Genomic DNA, 5,843 nt, shown 5'->3' with positions numbered 1-5,843 from the left:
TTGTTAATTCAGTTTGAACAGATTCGTTTTTAACACTGTCCCAGTAGCTGGAAGTGTGTGTCAGAGTCTCCGTGTTGTTATACTCCATATGACGACCGGTGTCAAGACGGTGTTCTGTAATGGCGGATTTGCTCGACTGTTGTAAGCGTGTGTCGCTAATGCTCAGTGCACACGTCGCCCACATTCCTAATAGTCTGACCAAGATAAGATTTCGAGGAGCATGTCTTGCAGCCGGCAGGTTTGAAACCTGTGTGCTTTCTCAGATATGTAGACGCTACTTTTGTTATTTGGCCTCATGTCAATCAGAGTGAGAACGACGTTCTAGAACACCTGAATTCAATGAACCTGAGTTTTCGTTTCACGATGGAGTTGGAAAGGGACAGCTGTCTTCCCTTTCTTGATGTGCTGGTCAGGAGGAAGGTGGATGGGGCGTTGCGACATACTGTTTATAGGGAGCTTACTTCTCACATTGATTTGTACCTGCAGGCTGACAATTATCACCACCCGTCTCTCGACCAAGTGTGCGCCGGATGAGTGATGATAATACTGAGCTGGTACCAAAGTCTACGTACTTTTTGCCTCACGCAGGGTGTATTTCGAACAGGATTGGTCGCAGTTTGCGGTATTATGATGTGAAGTGTGTTTTACGACCACTATGTAAGATCAGGGTCCACTTAAGTTCCGTAAAGGACGATCATGGTTTGCGCAAAGAGTGTGTCTGCCGTATTCCTTACACTTGTGCAGCTGTGGCATGTTATATATTGGCCAGACTATCAGGACTGTGGAGGACCGGCGTACTGACAAGGGAACCTCCCCATCGCACCCCCCTCAGATTTAGTTGTAAGTTGGCACAGTGGATAGGCCTTGAAAAACTGAACACAGATCAATCGAGAAAACAGGAAGAAGTTGTGTGGAACTATGAAAAAAATAATCAAAATATACAAACTGAGTAGTCCATGCGCAAGATATGCAAAATCAAGGATAATGTGAGTACACGAGCGCCGTGGTCCCGTGGTTAGCGTAAGCAGCTGCCGAAGGTGGGGTCCTTGGTTCAAGTCTTCCCTTGAGTAAAAATTTTATTTTCGCAAAGTTATGATCTGTCCGTTCGTTCATTGACGTCTCTGTTCACTGTAATAAGTTTAGTGTCTGTGGTCTGCGACCGCACCGCAAAACCGTGCGATTAGTAGACGAAAGGACGTGCCTCTCTAATGGGAACCGAAAACATTTGATCGCAAGGTCATAGGTCAACCGATTCCTCCACAGGAAAACACGTCTGATATATTCTATACGACACTGGTGACGGCATGTGCGTCACATGACAGGAATATGTTGTCGACCCACCTAACTTGTACACTTGGCGAATGGGTAAAAAGATTGTTCTACCTTGCCAGATTTAGGTTTTCTTGTGGATGTGATAACCACTCACAAAAAAGTAATGAAAACATAAGACTTTATCACATAAACTGAAAATAAAAAATTAAAATTTTCAATCCAGAGAAGACTTGAACCAAGGACTTTTCATTCCACAGGTGTGCACACGAACCCTGAGACCACGGCGCGCCTTCAACCTCTTTACTTTATGTTGCCTATCTTACGATTGGACTATTCAGTTTGTATATTTTGCTTATTTTTTTCATAGTTCCATAAAACTTCTTCCTGTTTTCTAGATTGATCTGTGTTCAGTTTTTCAAGGCCTATTCACTGTGCCAACTTATAACTAAATCTGAGGGGGGTGCGATGGGGAGGTTCCCTTGTGAGCATAAGCGGCAGACACGCTTACAACAGCAGAGTTAATCCGCCATTGCAGAACATTGTCATGATGTTGGTAATCCTACGGGATATAATAACGAAGAGATTAAATTAGCAAGTAACCTTATAAATAGATATGGGGCTTCTTGTTTGAATTCTGCATGCAATCTTGCTCCCTCACTTGTCAGAAAACAGAGGAACAAAGTTTACGCTAACTCACCGGTTGATAATTAATTTCACTATCGATAATTTCTGTGGTTGGTAATCTATGCTTTGCGATGGCGCTAGTTTTACAGTGTGTGTTGTGTGTGTGTGTGTTGTCTTTATGGAGTTTCTGTGTAAACGGAGGTTTTAAATTCGCTGGCACAGCGCTTACTTGCTGCAGTTTTGGTTTAAAAATGACAGGGTGTACTCCTGCCGAAATATCGGCGGTTGTCGACGACGTCACCCAGCTGCATTCCCGTGCTTTATTTGAACATTGTACCCGGGAGAAACTAAGGCATTACTTAAATATGTTACCTAGACAAATGTATTCCAGAAATTTAATTACTTTGTGTTAATTATATTTTGGTGTTACAATTTTTTCCGTAAGTGTGTGTAGGGACAATACTAAGAAGCAATATAAAATGAGACGAAGGTCATGTAAAATTAGTGGTAGTGAAGCCAAATAGAGCATTTAGAATTATTAAAAATTTGGTAAGGAAGTGCAGCGCATCTATAAAGGAAACCGCATACAAGCAATTAGCGCAACCAACACTAGAATACTGATAAGCGGTTGGAATTTTAATCACGTAGTCATGATTCTAAATATCGATAAAAGCCTGGGACCCACTGATAGAATTCAGCAGATCGGCACGGGTCTTACGAAAGCGTAACGTATGTTCTCAAGTTATTCAAATGGAGTTCTCTGGGAGATTGGTGTGTTTGCTCTTTACAATGTTGCATAAATTTACACTACCGGTAATTGAGGAAGAATGTGGTGCAATTCTGCTCCGTATGTCATACAAGTTGCTTGTTAATGATTAGAATGAGATAAAAGATGTTAGAGTGTGTACAAGAGTGTGTGGACACTTATCCTTTGCTCATAACGGCAACGGTTTGTTAGTTGTTTGTTTGGTTGGTTCGTTGGTTGCGAGTTAAAGGACCGAACAGCGAAGTTATCAGACGCTCGGTCCGGAGTAGTTAATGCGGCAGGAACGTGCCCTGATGATGACAGTACGTAAGAGTTGTAAAATCGAGGCATTTGATGCAAGACTGATGCCAGATCTGAAAAAAAAATCGGAGAAGTGTATGTACTGAGTCGATACGTGGGTCTGAGCAGACGAGGGGTCTCCCAAGGCTCGTCCATTTTGAGGGAAACCCCCACCACAGCCGACCCGATTGAGGGCGATAACAGTTACAGGTTAAAGGATGCCTTCTAGTCGTGAGATTCGGAACAGTAAAAGTGATAAGGCTAAGAACGTAATGGTTGGTCAATAGTAAGAACAAGATGATAGAAACAGGTAAAGCAGCAAGTGTGTGTCCCCAGGGCCCCCGTGTGCAACGGGTACCATCCCACTCACAGCCGTCGCTCCCCTGATCCTTCATAGTCGAGGCGTTAAAGAGCACTCACCATTCAATAGAGCGCTACCACAAAAATGGAAAATAAGGTGTGGCAAATAAAGAGGCTGACCGTGTCTAAAAGCAATTAAAACAGTGTAAAAGAGCTGTGAAAGAAGCAACTGACGAAGGAGATACAGAGGAGGGTCTCCATGCAGAAGATGACGCATCTAACCCGACTACACTGCTCCCGCCCGAACGCAGTTTAAAACTTTAAATCTGAAAATAAAAGCCACTTCCATGGACCAAACGCAGAACCAGTTTATCTGGCCAGGAATCGTCCACCGGTATTAGAGGCCAAGAATTTGGAAGACCTTGCTTAGCAGTGAAGGTAAGAAGGAGGGGGATTTCATCAGGATGCGAACTATTGTCTGTAAGGCGCAGCAATCACAATGTGGGGGTGGTTTGTTGCATAAAACAAAACAAAAAATGGTTAATCTGGTATGACTGGGGCTACGGCGTCATAGAATGGCTGATTCCCTTCGGGAGGAGAGAATCTTTCACTGCAGAGTTTTTTTTTTCATTTCCGACTGAGCAGAGGTCTAATTTGTCCTGCATATCCGAACCTAAGAATGTGGGGCCAGTAATCGCTTCTCTAGCCGAACGGTCGGCCAGTTCTCGCCCTGAGATACCTACATTATCGGGCACACAGAAAAAGACAACTGAGCAGGCAGTACGACTAATGTCAGAGAGAAAGGTCATAAATAGCAGATGTCACAGAGTGACAAGAGTAACAGTGATCAGTGGCCTGGATATTTGCTCACTGAGTCACTGCAAATTAAAACTCGATCAAAGGAGGTGTTTTTAATAAAATGGAGGGCTCTGTTAATGGTTATCAGCTCCGCTGTAAAGACATTACATGTTCCCAGAAACGAATGTCGTTTCTGTACGGTGGGAGATTCAAAATCGTATCACGTACTATCCATGGTTTTCGAGTTGTCAGTGTAAATGATGGGAGCCCCCTGATACGCTTGGAGAACTCAAACGCAACTCAAGCCGAAAGGTCATGAGAGCGACTGAAACTTTAGCACTGTGCAATAGATTGGTGAGGTACGATCCCAACTTTGGGAAGGAGAATCTCTATGAGACTAATCTGGAACTCGCCCAGTCGAATACCATGATGATGGACTCAGCCTAACAGTTCCTAAGATGATAGTGTCTCCGAACCATAAGACTTGCAAACACAGTGCAGTTGGGACGACTCCAGAGCCCAATAAATACACTCCTGGAAATTGAAATAAGAACACCGTGAATTCATTGTCCCAGGAAGGGGAAACTTTATTGACACATTCCTGGGGTCAGATACATCACATGATCACACTGACAGAACCACAGGCACATAGACACAGGCAACAGAGCATGCACAATGTCGGCACTAGTACAGTGTATATCCACCTTTCGCAGCAATGCAGGCTGCTATTCTCCCATGGAGACGATCGTACAGATGCTGGATGTAGTCCTGTGGAACGGCTTGCCATGCCATTTCCACCTGGCGCCTCAGTTGGACCAGCGTTCGTGCTGGACGTGCAGACCGCGTGAGACGACGCTTCATCCAGTCCCAAACATGCTCAATGGGGGACAGATCCGGAGATCTTGCTGGCCAGGGTAGTTGACTTACACCTTCTAGAGCACGTTGGGTGGCACGGGATACATGCGGACGTGCATTGTCCTGTTGGAACAGCAAGTTCCCTTGCCGGTCTAGGAATGGTAGAACGATGGGTTCGATGACGGTTTGGATGTACCGTGCGCTATTCAGTGTCCCCTCGACGATCACCAGTGGTGTACGGCCAGTGTAGGAGATCGCTCCCCACACCATGATGCCGGGTGTTGGCCCTGTGTGCCTCGGTCGTATGCAGTCCTGATTGTGGCGCTCACCTGCACGGTGCCAAACACGCATACGACCATCATTGGCACCAAGGCAGAAGCGACTCTCATCGCTGAAGACGACACGTCTCCATTCGTCCCTCCATTCACGCCTGTCGCGACACCACTGGAGGCGGGCTGCACGATGTTGGGGCGTGAGCGGAAGACCGCCTAACGGTGTGCGGGACCGTAGCCCAGCTTCATGGAGACGGTTGCGAATGGTCCTCGCCGATACCCCAGGAGCAACAGTGTCCCTAATTTGCTGGGAAGTGGCGGTGCGATCCCCTACGGCACTGCGTAGGATCCTACGGTCTTGGCGTGCATCCGTGCGTCGCTGCGGTCCGGTCCCAGGTCGACGGGCACGTGCACCTTCCGCCGACCACTGGCGACAACATCGATGTACTGTGGAGACATCACGCCCCACGTGTTGAGCAATTCGGCGGTACGTCCACCCGGCCTCCCGCATGCCCACTATACGCCCTCGCTCAAAGTCCGTCAACTGCACATACGGTTCACGTCCACGCTGTCGCGGCATGCTACCAGTGTTAAAGACTGCGATGGAGCTCCGTATGGCACGGCAAACTGGCTGACACTGACGGCGGCGGTGCACAAATGCTGCGCAGCTAGCGCCA

The sequence above is a fragment of the Schistocerca nitens genome, chromosome 3 (genome assembly GCF_023898315.1).
Source record: "Schistocerca nitens isolate TAMUIC-IGC-003100 chromosome 3, iqSchNite1.1, whole genome shotgun sequence".
Classification (NCBI taxonomy): Eukaryota; Metazoa; Arthropoda; class Insecta; order Orthoptera; family Acrididae; genus Schistocerca; species Schistocerca nitens.
Note: the sequence above shows the minus strand (reverse complement) of the source record.